The sequence below is a fragment of the Mizuhopecten yessoensis genome, unplaced genomic scaffold (assembly GCF_002113885.1).
Source record: "Mizuhopecten yessoensis strain PY_sf001 unplaced genomic scaffold, ASM211388v2 scaffold11123, whole genome shotgun sequence".
Lineage (NCBI taxonomy): Eukaryota > Metazoa > Mollusca > Bivalvia > Pectinida > Pectinidae > Mizuhopecten > Mizuhopecten yessoensis.
Window position 1 is genome coordinate 458577 of NW_018408891.1, and position 16684 is coordinate 475260.

Genomic DNA, 16684 nt, shown 5'->3' on the forward strand with positions numbered 1-16684 from the left:
CCACGTACCATCACATTGCGCTAGTTGTGTAGCTCTGTTTGATGACTTATACAGTTTCTCCTTGCCTATCTATGATACTCTGCACTACATTCTGACGTATACAAATGTATATCCAGTTACAAAATAACAGCAAACTTATTCAGAATTATTGTTCTTTAAAAACAATCCAAGACGCTACTGGAGACTTAAGACGCCATTATCAGCAAGTAATGAACACAACATCACTGTTAACCAAACGTTCGTAGCACCTCTGTATCACTTCAATTGATGCGCGTTTTAGAGACGGCTTAGTAATCAGGAAGCTCCATTGAATTCCAAGAATTGATTCATTGTTCCAACAGAGATGAAAGACTAATTGAGTCCATTGTTTCCCGTACCACTGTAACACTCGACCATATAGTAAGCCGCCGCCGCAAGCTCATCGATAAAGCTTTCATTTTCCTTCGGACAATCACAGGTTTCGCTCATGATCCGACAATACGGGTTTCTGATACAAGTAATCCGGTCCAGTGATCAGCGGGTATTGTTATTCTTTTAAATGCCATATCATCTGATCGCATCATCAGCTGTTCTATATATGAACATTTATTTTAATTTCAAATTCAAGCAGTAAATGTATCTGTGTATATCTAATTTCAAAAAATTCTATCAATGTTAATATTATATAATTTTAAAATAAACAAGTACAGTGTGTATTTAAACCTCAATAGTTACCAATGTGTGTATAAAAATAGATGTAGCGCATGAATTGAATACGCTTCGCTTTTTAAAGCAAAGCAGGTACCAGAGACTTTTAAAAAAGTGTGGTTGTCTTGGCAACAAATGGCGTGTAAATGTTGTTATACGCCACAGCTGAGTGTTACGCTAGCTACGTCGATTGATATCGCTTCACAACGTGTCACAATATATATACCCGTTGATGTTCCAGGTCTTCACCTTAATGAGCCAAACCCTATTATTGGCTATTGTACGAGGTAAGGGTGCACTGTAACAGATACGGGCGTCGATCAGTGGAGTTTAGCAGAAATTAACGAATATGTCCATATATACTGGCATTGGTGAAACTTTCACAATCGAATACAGTGACAAAACAAACTGTTCCGGTTTCTATATATCTGATCCATCGTTATCAGAATTCGAATAAAACCAGTTACATCATGCGTTAGTTAATCTAAGATTTCTAAGATTTCATTTCCACTCTGACACACATATACTTCTCTGTTTCCAAGCACACAATACTTAAACATGTGTTGCCGAATAAACACAGACAAATTTCCAATTAGTTTTTTCCTATCTAAAACAAAATCACAATTCGTAAAACTCACTGGGTGAATCCACGATCGCTGTGCGTATGTCCCTCGACGTGTATGGCGACTGTCAACTCGTTCCTGTCTTACATATCGTGATCAAAAGTCCCGCTAATAAGGAAAATCAACACCAATTGTCAGGGATAATTTATGTATAATCGTACCCTCCGGATATTTCTCACCCGATACGACACATTCCGCTCCAAATATTATATACTCCGTGAAGGCCTTAAACCTGTCCTTTGTCGAAATCTGTTCTCAAAACTATTACATTTAAAGTGGTATTGTTTAGTGACAACTGTGAGACGAGCTATGGTAGTAACTCTACGTAATGATACCCCGCACTCTCCACTTGTGATACAATTGGAGTATAGGTTTGAATTACCATACCGCCTACATATAGCCTTAATTACGGGTTATTTACGAGGCAAGTTCCTTTCTCTCGTGACCTTAGCAGATCACATCCGATATCATTGGCGAACGTTTTACAAAGCATTTTCATGTTCCAAATATCTTTATAGATATTGATTGTACAAAACAAATAAAAATAATGTGCACCAAAAATATTTCTAAAAAGTACGTAATTTGTTCCATATGTTAATTTACATAAATTTATGAATTAATGAATTCCATTTACTGCTTCGACCGACGAACTTGTACCTAAAAATCAATAAGGTACACGCTTGTATATTAACTTCAAACGGAGAGACAATATCCCTGGCGGTTACCAAGGACTCAGTCCACTATCTGCCCGACACTGTCTCGGAAGTAGGGCGACTTTCCTGTTGTAATCCTTTCCGGCGTAAGGTACCTTTGTACGTTGTATACAGTCTGTTTAGACAACGCGCTTACGTAACACCGGCTGTCTACCGGAAAACACATGTAACCGGCATGTGCCTGAAATAGATCCGCTGAGTTGTTTGTAAAGATATTGTGTATTCAAGGTATGATAAACCACACATTTCCAATAAAATACCCGTACTCAAAACTACTTTTGAAACACTGTTAGTGTATAAAGTAAATATAAAAAAATCTGCAACTTTTTTCAGTGTAGTTTGTGGATCAATAAGTCTAAAATGAAGCACAATAAGTTGTTTTAGTAATCTCCAATTACTTCAAACGGCGTCTGGTGGTTTTTGAGCTGCTAAACAACCCGTATCGAACAAATTTAATGATACGGCTAAAATGTGTCTGTACGTTTTTCGGGCTTCTTTACCAAACAAAGGTCACACGAATCTGTTATGGTTATTTCCCAAGGTGAAGTAAACTTTACAGTAGTATTACGTAGACTACGAAAGTCATATTGGAACACAACTTCAACGTTTTAGTAATGTCTAGTGATAAAAAGTAACAGTAAATTTGTTTACAAATCCTATCACATCCGATTAAACATATCACTGTGTGCGTTTCATTTCATCCCTAGATCCTTGGTTTTTAAATATCTTTAACCCGTTTTATCAAAGATTTCAAATGAAATGCCCACACCATGCCAGGAATTTCGGTTTCTATCTGTAACATAATGGCCATGTTGCTATGCACATTTTATATTTACAAACACTGCACGAAATGATAAAGATTAACGCATGGATAATGCGCCATTCAAATAAACATTAAAATAAATCACATTAAAATCCTATAAAAGCAGTACTACTAGATTTCAATAAATATCTGATGTCGTACAGACCAATCAGACATACTTTTACAGATATAAGGATCTATGACATCGACATTAAGATATAGGAGGTGATTATGATGAACATTATATACAACATAAAAACTGTCTGCATATCGCGAGTCGACAATCCATTATATAATTAAATTCGTACTACAGTATCAACATTTTACTTTCTACACAAACAATGTACGTATTAAACGTGTCGCAACGTTTCAGGACCGACTGGTCCCTTTGTGAAGTTATGACTTATTGTAAATTCGTACTAGTTTCGTACTACTAATTGAACTGTGATGGCATTCACAGTCCAAATGAAATGACAAAGCTGTATCGTCAAGCATCATTCTAGCACCATCCGAACTTAATACAGTAATTGAGTAGCAGTGTCATGTACGGAGTGGTAAATGTGTATTAACAACTTGGTTTTGACGGATGATTAAATCTGCAGTTACGTGTCATGATACCTGATATATCAATATTAATATGGATTTTTTCTGATTAATAATATTGAGCATAGAATAACATTATGGCACAATATCATCATTTGTAAACCTCATGAAAAGTTTAGTTTCAACTCAAATAACTTACAAAGTCTAGATTTATTATATCATAGGGCCCATTGCTCTTAGCCGCATCGTTGCAATTACCGAACTCTTTCCTCCCTCATCCGAAGTTGTATTAAGCGCCAATGACTCTGATTGATTGACTGATTGGGCAGACGAATAAAAGACGGGAAAATGAGTAAAAGGGATAAAGTATGGAGTAAAGGAATAGAAGGGGGAATCAGGGAAAAGAAGGAGCCCTCTATCCTATATGTGTTTAATGTCAAAGTCTTAGTTTTATAAGACAGCTCTTAGGCCTGATGTTTACCTTAACCTAACACTAGTCGTATAGCAGCACCAAGCCTGGACCGGAAGTGAGGTACTGAGCCACCGCCAGCTACTCCAGCTCCTGACTATTTTGTAAATTTTGTTTGGTATATATAACCAAGGACTCTTCAACCATTGTGTTTGTATGGGGATTGACTCTGGAATTTTCCAAAGCCCAAAATGAATATTGGTAGCCCAAATATTTTACTAAGATTATTTTCAGTGTTGAGCAATAAAATATGCCAATAAAACAATATAAATAGATGTTTTTTATTCTTCAATTCAACCCTCCCGACACATAACCCTATCGTGCCTATCTAATGTCAATTCGGCGTCAACCAGTACTGGTGATACGGCAGACCAAACAACATAAAATAGTAACGTACACTTACAGCTAAGAAAACTTACGAATTGTAAAAATACCTTAGTTAACTTCTTTTCATACTTCGACGGCTTCTTTGTATCCGTTGACGTTGACGGGGTTCTGTTTAAAAATCCCAAGCCCTTGTTTGCATCCGCCATGTTAACCGGTACCGTCGGTGTCAATTCTGATGCACTTGAACGTTTTAACGGCGTGACCCAGACTCTTGTGAGTACTGGATTTCCGAAAATGGGTATTCCGAAGTTGGGGTGGTTAATTTATGGGAGTAACCTACGATTTTGAGAATAAAAATGTACTCGCCCAAAGATTTATTTTTGGGCCAGTAACATCCATCTTTTGACAATTTCTATTCGCCCAATCAAGGTTTTGGTCGCCTTTGGCGACCAGGCGACCGGCTGTGTCCAGCGCTGTTAGCGGTGACTGATCTAGGTTTGATATAACACTGACTGATACTGATTAGACAAAAGTATTTTGTGATGCCGTCAATTGGTGATGGAAACTTTACTATATATTGTCTCTTTCACACTAGCATGTAGGTTTCCAAATGTCAAATCCTATAGAATATCTTATATCAAATCCAAATGATTAGAACATATGATCCATTTTAAGCCCTTTCCATTTATCAATATGATACATTACATTCATAACAGTGTCTTTACAATATGTAAAGGAAATAGGGGGAAGGCAATTTTACATTCCCTTCCCTTCTTTTCTCAAGAGCATTCTAATGCATGTGTTTTGCTATTTATAACTTTGCAGTGAATACATACGTCACACAAATGAATATCACGTCATGTAATATTGACGATATTTATATCAGCAACACCTCAAAGCGGTGTGACGTCAGAAAAATAATATAAAAGAAGACGCATCGATGGCCGGTATAAACTCGTCATCGAGAAAGCGAAGATTTTAAGAAAAGACATTTTTTTAAGATTATGATGCACCAATATTTGTAGACTGGGACCTAGATTTTGTTTCCATTTCATTGCAGATTAATGAAATTCATTTAAATGTTTCTTTTCTGGTCGACTTTGTTGACTACATCTAACCATTTTGACTAAATTTCTTATGAAATGGAAAATAATGTAACATTTTGTGATGTAAAAGTTAATTTGAATATAAGATGTAGTTATATTACTTTTCAATCGAGGTATTAAAATTACGACAATTTATGTCAAGCCCAATAAACGAAGACGTAGAAGAATTCGGGAAGATACTGGCCTGACACAGTTATGGGCTAAATGTATTGTATTGGCTCTGTATATGATAAAGATCATCGATGTCTGTCAAGTTCTTAGGATAGAACGGCGTGTGGGAGAAGGAAGTAATTCCGAAAGTTTTAGACACACTTCCTACACTGTAGGGGTTACTTCCTTGTCCCATGCCAGAAAGGACACAAATGTCGGCACTGTTACTTGGGAAATTATTGATGACCAAACCACACATTTACTTGTCATATAAAGACAGATGCATAATACAAAAAAGTTATTGTTATTCGTTCATTTATAAGGTAATGTCGCTGTAATCTTTGTGTAATCTTTATTATATTATAATAAGTATCCCGTGATAGCTCAGTTGGTAGAGCGGAGGACTGTAGTGTTGTAATGTATGATAGATATCCTTAGGTCGCTGGTTCGACTCCGGCTCGCGGGAGCTTTTTGTTTTATTTTAACTTTTATATAGCTTTTAATAAAAACTGCTGAACATGTTTCATAAATATCAAATGGAAACTAATTAAACATTCCATAACATAAGGTTTAAATGTAACAATTATATGTGGTAAAATCACGATAGTTTAGATTACAGATAAAGGCACAATGCATTGGTCACATACATTTGTAAAATTTTTCGAAATGTGATCAAAAAGTATCAAGAGAAAGAATATATATCATACAGATATCATACAGATATCACAATCTGGGGGTCGATGTTGGATGATGAGTGTGATATTGCCGTATCGGTATGATGGTTGGGTATCGGAAAAAATTATATCGGATTCTTTTTCGTACATATATCACTGCAGAGATATTCCGAAAGGTTCTGATAAAGAGGAGTAGGTACAATAAAGGGCATGTAAAGCGAGTACAGGGATGATACGTTGTATAGAGGGTATGGCACCTTTCGACTACTGTAAAATCATAAATTTTCGTGGGACACTAAATTTCGTTTACATTTGTATATCTTTGATAACAAAAATCCACAAAATTTAATCTCGAGACTATATCCATGTATTTATATGGGTAATTTAAGCAATACATATATACGATAAGCTACCATGTAACATTGAATCCTCACAGACATATGGCTGTAGGATACCACTTAATGTTGGTATTTCGTACAGGGAAGTTTTTCGACACTTCGTACACCGTTGAAATTATTTCCTTGTCCAATATATAAAATACAAAGGAAAGCACATTAGGAGGGGGAGTTATTGAAACGAATCCATACATTTACTTGTCATATACAGACAGATGTATAATTCCAAATCTTTATTGATTTTTATTCGACCTGTTCCACATTTACTATAAACGGTCGCTGTAATCGGCACACAATCTTATCAGAAATGGATATCCCGTGATAGCTCAGTTGGTAGAGCGGAGGACTGTAGTGTTACGATAGATATCCTTAGGTCGCTGGTTCGACTCCGGCTCGCGGGATTTTTTGTTTCACTTTTAACATTGCTTATCGCGAATACTTTCTTTCGCGAGATATAAATTTCGCGATTAATACTTTTTTGTGGGTACTTATTTTTGCGTGTGTTTCTTTTAAAGTTTTCAACTTTTGATGTTTAAACGGGATTTCATTGAAATCTACACTACTATGAAAATCATTCTCTATACAACAGTATCTAGTGAAATAAGATTATGCAATCAAATAGCTTTGACGTCTATGAAAAGTTTATTTTAGAGTTTCTTTTTCATTTGTCGTGACACATCACATACAGTATAAGTAAAACAGCTAAACCTTGAAAATGTGAGCATGCAAGATTCCCCCACGGAGATGAGAGACAGCGGTACAGAAATGGTGGCAAGTCCGAATATGACAAGGAAGGTTTCGATTGATTCTCAAATAGAAAGGATAATACACTTGATTAAGGACTAATATCAAGAAAGTCATAGTGTGTTTTCAAATAAAAAAGATTTTATCTTTTCTAACTTGTCAAATCAGATTTCATAGTGAAGACTTTGTTGAAGTTAGTTGGTTTTAAATCAGCTTAATGCTTTCTTGTTCTGTCAAAAGAGGTTTAATTTTATATCAGGGTCTCGATTTATGTACACTGCTAATACGAATTAAATCGAATTTCAGTAGTTCAATGTCTATCGTCCACATATCTGACATGACACACGCAAGGAGTTTATTTTTTAACATCATTAAAATATTTGTATGCATTGACGAAATTAAATTCTTATTTTGTTATGTCATCAAAGTTGAATCAATTACCAGATGTTTATTTATCTTATTGCTAGCAAACAGCTCATTCCTTTGTATATAATGAAGTCCAACTTGCCAGAACGTTTGTGGACCCGTGTTTGAGATTTTGAGAGCAAATGACCTGCTGTGCACCCTGATATGAATTAAATCGTCAATAGAGGAAACCTCTGTGGGAGTATATTGTAATTTTCGTCTATGACAATTGATTAAGAAACGATATACATGTATATTGTAAAAGTTAAAGCTGTTCATCGACGATGCAGTCGTACATGTGCGTCAAACTGATCGTAATAAAATACACCAGAAATTGATGTTTAATTAATCTAAATTGTCGCTAAAATTCGTAAAATCGTGTTTTTATAAGAAGCATGTCGATCATAAATGCAAGAACCGGTAGATTTCAGGATTGTGGACAACTGTAAGGAATTAACAGTTTTATGTGTTGTTTTGATTATTTCAGGACTCTCTAAAACCGACTTCAGCGTTTCTTAAATCTCAAGCTATCTTGCATCTTTTTGGTATTCTAATCTAACAGCACGTATAGACACTTACATTTACATCATGTTTCTAGAATAGGGTTTAAAATGAAAAGTCGAAAACCTTCAAAGTTAACGAAGTTCAGCTGTATGTTCGTTTTAACGGTAGTCCAAATTTAAAGATTAAGCGTCATATGAATTGAGTAATTTAATTAAAAATTATGACATGAACATCCTGATTCAATCATTAAGAAGAAAGACATTTTCTTTTGACACGTCAATGTCAAAACTCCCTGTAAATCGTGAGGCCGGGACAATTGAAAAATAGACCACCCCATTTACCTTCCTAACTGTCACTATATATCAACCGTGAATGTTGTTGTCAACAATACACAAACAATGTATTTTGGAGTCAAAAGATAGACCGTCCCCACGTCAATAACAATCATCAGATCTACTCATGCGTGCATAATAATATGACCACTAATCCACGACAAAGAACACAAAGATCCGGGTTTAAATAAAACAAGATAATGGCGTGATATTTACCCCAAAGGCAGGTATGATCAACGGTTCTATTTTTAAAGAAGAAGAATCATAGGTGAACTTATGCATACGACAAAGCTGGTGTATACGTACTACTCTGACAATGATACGTAATCTATATAAGACAAGAACGTAACACAAACACAGGAAAGTGCACATTTATAATTTGTTAATAGATACAATTTGCAAAAAATGAATAACACTGATCCATGTAGCTGTTGAGTATTTCTAGGACTCATCAGTGATGCTAGAGACCTAAATTATAAAATGAAAATTATTGTTAACAACTGTTGAAACAAAACGGGAAGGTGCATAAAGCACCTAAATTTAAAAAAAAAATATAGTGGGTTCCTGGTTGATTTCAAATCAAAACTAAATTAATTTTGATATATTATGAACCATGTCACTATTCCACAGTGATTACTATGGCTACTAAGGTAACAGCAAACCCCGGGGACTGACAAAATCTACCAGCAGAATACTAACACACGACGTGTAATATAACACCTGTTTATAGGATGTACTCGTGTAAAACCACATGGTCGTTTTGACACCAATTAAAGATGATGGAGTGAGAGATATTTAGGTGTAGATGTATATAAAAGAATGATTGGAAAAAATAGCATCTGTCTTCGACCTATTACAATGCTTGTGTACTAGTAAGCAAATCTGATAAATCATTTTAATTTTTTAATATATTTATGCGCAGCTATTTAATTCAGAAAGACCATGGCTTAATGAATAATGAGTTTAATGTAAAAAAAAGTGTAAATATATTCGCTTCATTCTGTGTTGTATTGTTGGTGTGTTTGCCACTATAATGGTATATGTATATTGATAAGTCGCACAGCTAAAGAAAGCTCAAGTGATTTATTCTAGACATAAGACATAGTCCTTTTGAAGACACCACATGCATACTAGCTCATATAATCAATGGACATTTGCCTTCTGTCTCTCACTTATTTTCCTTTTTTTTTAACCGGAATCAACCGGCGCTTGTTCCATTAATCTCTGAATCGAAAATTATTAACTCATAGTCAACGTAAATGTTGAACTCAATCTAGGCAGCATATTGACAATCCATGCTAATACAAAACATTTCAATCCATTTACTGACAAATGTGATAAACTGTGTTTGTAAAAGTGCAACGAAACAATGAAATACATGCACAACCGAATGGTTATTCCTCGGCAATCAATGTGCAATGTAATCAGGAATATCAAATAACACTTGGTACCCTGCACTGAGAGAGTGCAAATGAACAATGTCAAATAATGAGGAATTTACATTCTATGAATAATTGATTAAAATTTTGATGAAAACATCATATTTTTTAATCAGTGTAACATTACCGTGCAGATCAGAACCACGAGATAACACTCATAATGTAAACCTGTCGTGATATGTAAAGACATTATACGTCTGGAGAAATAAGGCATCAATATCGTTTTATAAAAGTCGATATACCTCTGAGGATAAAGTAGTTTATTATGTTTTCATATTATTTCCGACAAGCGAATGGCCAGAAGTGCATCACGTGCCCACCGATAAAAAACCGATGTTTACTTGGAGCGGGTGATTTTTGTTGAAGGAATGGGTGTTTCTAAAAATACAAGTATGACGTGTCTCAAAACTTCCGAAGTTTTTTTGTTGTGTTTTTTTTTCCAGATTGCTTACATTACTGTTTTGTAAAATAATTTAATAAAATATGATATTATACAATATAGGCACTATTATTCGATTGTAGCCTTTAACTTCGGTTAATACCTGGATGTATCGAAACGAGGAAAGATATATTGACCTCGGACTGCGTCCTCGGTTAATATTTCTTTTCTCGGGTTGATAAATCCAGGTATCTACCGGTACCTCAGGCAAAGGCTATAATTGAATAATAGTGCATATTTTGTATAATACTAATGTATTAAAGTCAATATACGTGTACATTTGAATATAAGTAATTTATCATTAATCTTTAAATGTAAAGAGACAATGTACAACTGACATTAGAACATTAAAGTAAAGACCATATTCTACGACAGCTAAAGCAATATGGTGCATCAAAAACCATATTCTACGACAGATAAAGCAATATGGTGCATCAAAAACCATATTCTACGACAGCTAAAGCAATATGGTGCATCAAAAATCATATTCTACGACAGCTAAAGCAATATGGTGCACCAAAAACCATATTCTACGACAGCTAAAGCAATATAGTTTTTCGAAGACTAAATTCTACGACAGCTAAAGCAATATGGTGTATCGAAGACCATATTCTAAGACAGCAAAGCAATATAGTTTTTCGAAGACTAAATTCTACGACAGCTAAAGCAATATGGAGCATCAAAAATCATATTCTACGACAGCTAAAGCAATATGGTGCACCAAAAACCATATTCTACGACAGCTAAAGCAATATAGTTTTTCGAAGACCATATTCTACGACAGCTAAAGCGATATGGTGTATCGAAGACCATATTCTACGACAGCTAAAGCAATATACTTTTTCGAAGACCATATTCTACGACAGCTAAAGCGATATGGTGTATCGAAGACCCTATTCTACGACAGCTTAAGCAATATGGTGTATCAAAAACCATATAATACGACAGCTAAAGCAATATAGTTTTTCGAAGACTATCTTCTACGACAGCTAAAGCAATATGGTGTATCGAAGACCCTATTCTACGACAGCTAAAGCAATATTGTGTATCCAAAACCATATTATACGACAGCTAAAGCAATATGGTGTATCAAAAACCATATTCTAAGACAGCTAAAGCAATATAGTGTATCAAAGACCATATTCGTAGACGGCTCAAGCAATATAGTGTATCACAGACCATATTCTATAACAGCTAAAGCAATATCGTGCATCAAAAACCATATTCTAAGACAGCTAAAGCAATATAGTGTATAACAGACCATATTCTAAGACAGCTAAAGCAATATAATGTATCAAAAACCATATTCTAAGACAGCTAAAGCAATATAGTGTATCAAAAACCATATTCTAAGACAGCTAAAGCAATATAGTGTATTAAAAAACATATTCTACGACAGCTAAAGCAATATGGTGTATCAAAAACCATATTCTAAGACAGCTTAAGCATTAAAGTGTATCAAAGACCATATTCTAAGACAGCTAAAGCAATATAGTGTATCAAAAACCATATTCTACGACAGCTCAAGCAATAAAATGTATCAAAAAACATATTCTAAGACAGCTTAAGCAATACAAAATAAATGTTTTGCGTGTACTGTAGCATGGTCTATGTATAGTACATGTGACATGTGACATCCACATAGTCTTTGTACATATAGTACACGTGACATGTGACATCCACATATTCTTTGTTTAGGACACGTGACATGTGACATCCACATGGTCTATGTATAGGACACGTGACATGTGACATCCACATGGTCTATATATATTACACGTGACATGCGATATCCACATTGTCTATGTATAGTATACATTACATGTGACTTCCACATAGTCTATGTATAGTACACGTGACATGTGACATCCACATATTCTTTGTTTAGGACACGTGACATGTGACATACACAGAGTCTTTGTTTAGGACACGTGATATGTGACATCCACATAGTCTATGTATAGGGCACATGACATGTATGTGACATCCACATAGTCTATGTATAGGGAACGTGACATTTGACATACACAGAGTCTTTGTATAGGACACGTGACATGGGACATCCACATAGTCTATGTATAGGGCACGTGACATGTGACATACACAGAGTCTTTGTATAGGGCACGTGACATGGGACATCCACATAGTCTATGTATAGGGCACGTGACATGTGACATACACAGAGTCTTTGTATAGGGAACGTGACATGGGACATCCACATAGTCCATGTATAGGACACGTGATATGTGACATCCATAAAGTCTATGTATAGTACACGTGACATTTGTCATCCACATAGTCTATGTATAGGGCACGTGATATGTGACATCAACATAGTCTTTTTATAGTACACGTGACATGTGTCATCCTCATGGTATATACTGTATATAGGGCGTGTGGCATGTGACATCCATATGGTCTATGTATAGAACACATGACATGTGACATCGACATTGTCTATATATAGGGAACGTAACATGTGACATCCACAAAGTCTATGTATAGTACACGTGACATTTGTCATCCACGTAGTCTATGTATAGGGCACGTGACATGTGACATCCTCATGGTATATACTGTATATAGGGCATGTGACATGTGACATGCACATAGTCAATGTATAGGGCATGTGACACGTGATATCCTCGTGGTATATACTGTATACAGTACAAGTGACATGTGATATCAACATAGTCTATGTATAATACACGTGACATCCACATAGTCTATGTATAGTACACGTAACATGTGACATCCTCATGGTATATACTGTATATGGGGCATGTGACATGTGACATCCACATAGTCTTTGTATAGGGCTCGTGATCCGTGACATCCACATAGTCTATGTATAATACACGTGACATATGCCATCCTCATGGTATATACTGTATATAGGGCATGTGACATGTGACATCCACATAGTCAATGTATAGGGCATGTGACACGTGATATCCTCGTGGTATATACTGTATACAGTACAAGTGACATGTGATATCAACATAGTCTATGTATAATACACGTGACATCCACATAGTCTATGTATAGTACACGTAACATGTGACATCCTCATGGTATATACTGTATATAGTACAAGTGACATTTGATATCCACTTTGTCTAAATATAGGAAACGTGACATGTGACATCCACTTAGTCTACATATAGGACATGTTATATGTCTTCGACCCCTTAACATCCACATCCAACGCAATGCCCAAATCTCCCACGAGACTTTACCTGAAAATACCTGGTTTGTAAATCACACTATCTCACAGTTATCATTAATTGCCAACATTTGTCATAAGATGAGAGTAACATTATTACCTTAAGTTCCTGCAGGTACTCCTCAAACTCGTCCTTTTTGGCGGGTTTGACCTTGGCTTTGATCGGTTTGACCGCTGTATGCACATTTCTCACAGTTTTCCATGCCGCCATGTTAAAGGCGTGTTTCCTCGATATCTCAATATAAAAATAGCTTAGTTTCCAGACGTAAGAAGAAACTCATATTCTTGAAACACATTTCAGTCTTTTATTCTAAACAAACTTATATTGATATTGGTGACGATATCTTTAGTTCGTGTTGTTTTAGCTCATAGCACCATATTTATAAACATTACTCACTTCAGTCGACCACTTTGAGAAGTTATTTTTTCACACTTGTGGAGATCATAACGTTGTATTGCAATAATCATCGGTCTTTTCAAAAGTATTGGTTTGATTTTCAGCTCTGATGAATCGTACGAGTAAACAGTACATTGAGCCGCGCATATTTAAAAATCTCACACCAATTACCGAACGTCTCAAACTGGCTGCACAGTGCAGTTCACATTGTTCAGGGTGCATTTCAGTTTAATAAACCCGTCACGCACAGGAATGGCCACTGAGTACAATCCTTCTAAACATCGAGCCGGCAACACACACACAAATCCGGATTAAAGGTAGATAACCTACTACAAAACGTAACTATGAATAACATAAAAGATTTAAATTCAAGCACATCAAAGAAATAATCCAGTGACCTTTGATCTCTGCTAACGTTGTGTATTGATTCAGTATAATCTAGACGAAATAGGCTAATCATGTAACTAGAATTAACAGAACTCAGAATTTGACCAAAGCTATCCTCTTCTTTTCAAACGTTTATGGGTCTGATCAAATGTTCCGCTGTTTCGCGTCTGGCGTTATAAGGTGGTTATTAGTAGAATAATCGGCAATGTATTCCAGGCGGCAAAGACGTGCGTTATCCTTGCGATCCGGTCTGCTTCCGTGCATTTTATTAGAATGTCACTTTCCCTGAAATGAAAACAATAAATAAAAAATCATTGCAATATTTAAACAGATAACACGTGCATTGAACATGTGAAAAAAACACTTTCTTAATGAGATTACTTGGATACTTACTAAATATCAGATTTGTAAACGTGAACTGTATAGTGTAAATCTGAGTATCTGTAACAGGAATTGTGAAAATAATATGTAAAACATTTTCAGTTCATTGACGAGATTGTAGCGAAGCACATCAGCACTGCAGATTATACTGTAGTTAAATATTTACTGTCGAAACACGAAATGTTGTAGAAATATTCAAACAAAAAATATACATGTACCATCATGAAGCACTGGGATTAAGCCATAAATTGATAATCTGATTAAAAACACTGTATAGTAATATAGAAAAACACAGATCAATAAAAACAGTAGAACGGGTAGATCTATAGATAGGTTTCCAAAAGGGATTGACCATTCTATGAGAGATTTACAAGTATGTTGTGAGTTCATAGCCAGTTTAAAAGGTAATCATTTTCCAATACAATGTACATTGAACTTATAGACGCAAGATATACTAGTAAGTACATGTCGAAAGTCACGTGGTTTGTTTATCTGTAACCGTTCGCTTACACCTGTGTAAATGGGATGTTGTTATTTTCTCTTTTGTACGTTTACACCAACAGGTGGCGCTATCGGTGGATACTGTATGGGGGTAAGAGCGCACTTGCCTTTTACCGGTGTTCGATTCCCCGATCGGACGTGATAAGGAACGGGGTCACCTGCCCGATCACGTGGGTTTTCTCTGGGTACTTCGGTTACCTCCCACATTAACATCCCCCGCGCGCAACAAGATTATTAATATAAGTTGTAAAAACTTGTTTCAAAATTGTTGTAAAATAAATGAAGTTTACAGGGGGGAGCAGAAGTAGCCCAAAGCGTTATTCAGGCAACATTAATTACATTAACACGCACGCGTACTTTTTGTTTTGTTTCTTTGTTACTAAATGGAACACTAACTATTACAAAGTAGTATATAGTTTTCTTCTTTTCCTTTGAATTATTAAATTATTGTAAACTTGTGTCAAAACATATCGATTTGATTTAAGATAAACCTACCACAATGCCAATACTGATGGTAAATTGGGGGTCGGTGGGGCATTAGATAGCGCGTTAGATCATGGTTCCACTTCTGGTTCGGAAGTGAGAAGTATTGGGTCGCCGGCTCAACAACGTGGGCTTCCAATGGATTCTCTGGTTTCTTTCCACATTAGGACCCCAGCGCAATTCCATCTCGGCCAAAAAGAGAGCTTAGTTTAATAGGTTATCTGTGGGGTTTTGTTTTTGGTTTCTTTTTGGATCATGCCGGAAAATTAATCTAACAGCAATCACGTGGTTCGTGAAATTGAAGATGGCGCCATAAAGACCTCCCGCTATATAACGGCTAGGTCATTTTGCGATAAACATCAGGGGAAAACAATATTATTAGGCTTCACTACACTTAAGATGTCACCCTTTAGTCCTGCCGTTAATTGAAAACAAAAATGTCACAAAAACAAGTTGATTATCATATATAGATAATTATCCAAATTTAGAAGAAAAAAACATAAACAGAAAATGACAAAAAGTGAAAATAAGGGTCACAAAGCTTACCTCTTGAGAATGCCTTGTTTTCCAGCAATTGATAAATCCAAGTATTACATAGAAAGGGCGATCCATAAGTACATGTCACTACATTTAACTGAACACAAATGCAAGGAAAACGAGCGAGTTACGAAAAACAACACACGGACACACAGACGTCATCACAAATCAAAGACGGCATTAACAGGATCTCTAGACAGTTCCTCTATACGTGACGTCAATACTGTTTTAAACTCGGTTAATATGTCTACACGGAAGGTTCTTCAAATGTCTACGCCTATATAACTGGTATAAGACTTTTTCATTGTTACATACAAATTGAACTGTACGATAATCCCATTTGCATTGTTCAATGCGTTAAGCCATACTTACAAATGCTGTAGTGGATATTTTCTCCAAGTCCCTTGAGTTCCGATCGGT

The 16684-nt window shown here is 35.7% G+C and overlaps 2 non-coding genes across 2 annotated transcripts; both read left to right on the plus strand.

Annotated features, from left to right (window-relative positions):
- Positions 1 to 5793: 5793 nt before the first annotated feature.
- Trnay-gua lies at positions 5794 to 5886 on the plus strand. Its single transcript has 2 exons — positions 5794 to 5830; positions 5851 to 5886. It is a non-coding gene; the product is annotated as a tRNA-Tyr (tRNA).
- A 918-nt stretch (positions 5887 to 6804) lies between these two features.
- Positions 6805 to 6890, plus strand: Trnay-gua. Its single transcript is given in 2 exon segments — positions 6805 to 6841; positions 6855 to 6890. It is a non-coding gene; the product is annotated as a tRNA-Tyr (tRNA).
- The last annotated feature ends 9794 nt before the right edge of the window (positions 6891 to 16684 follow it).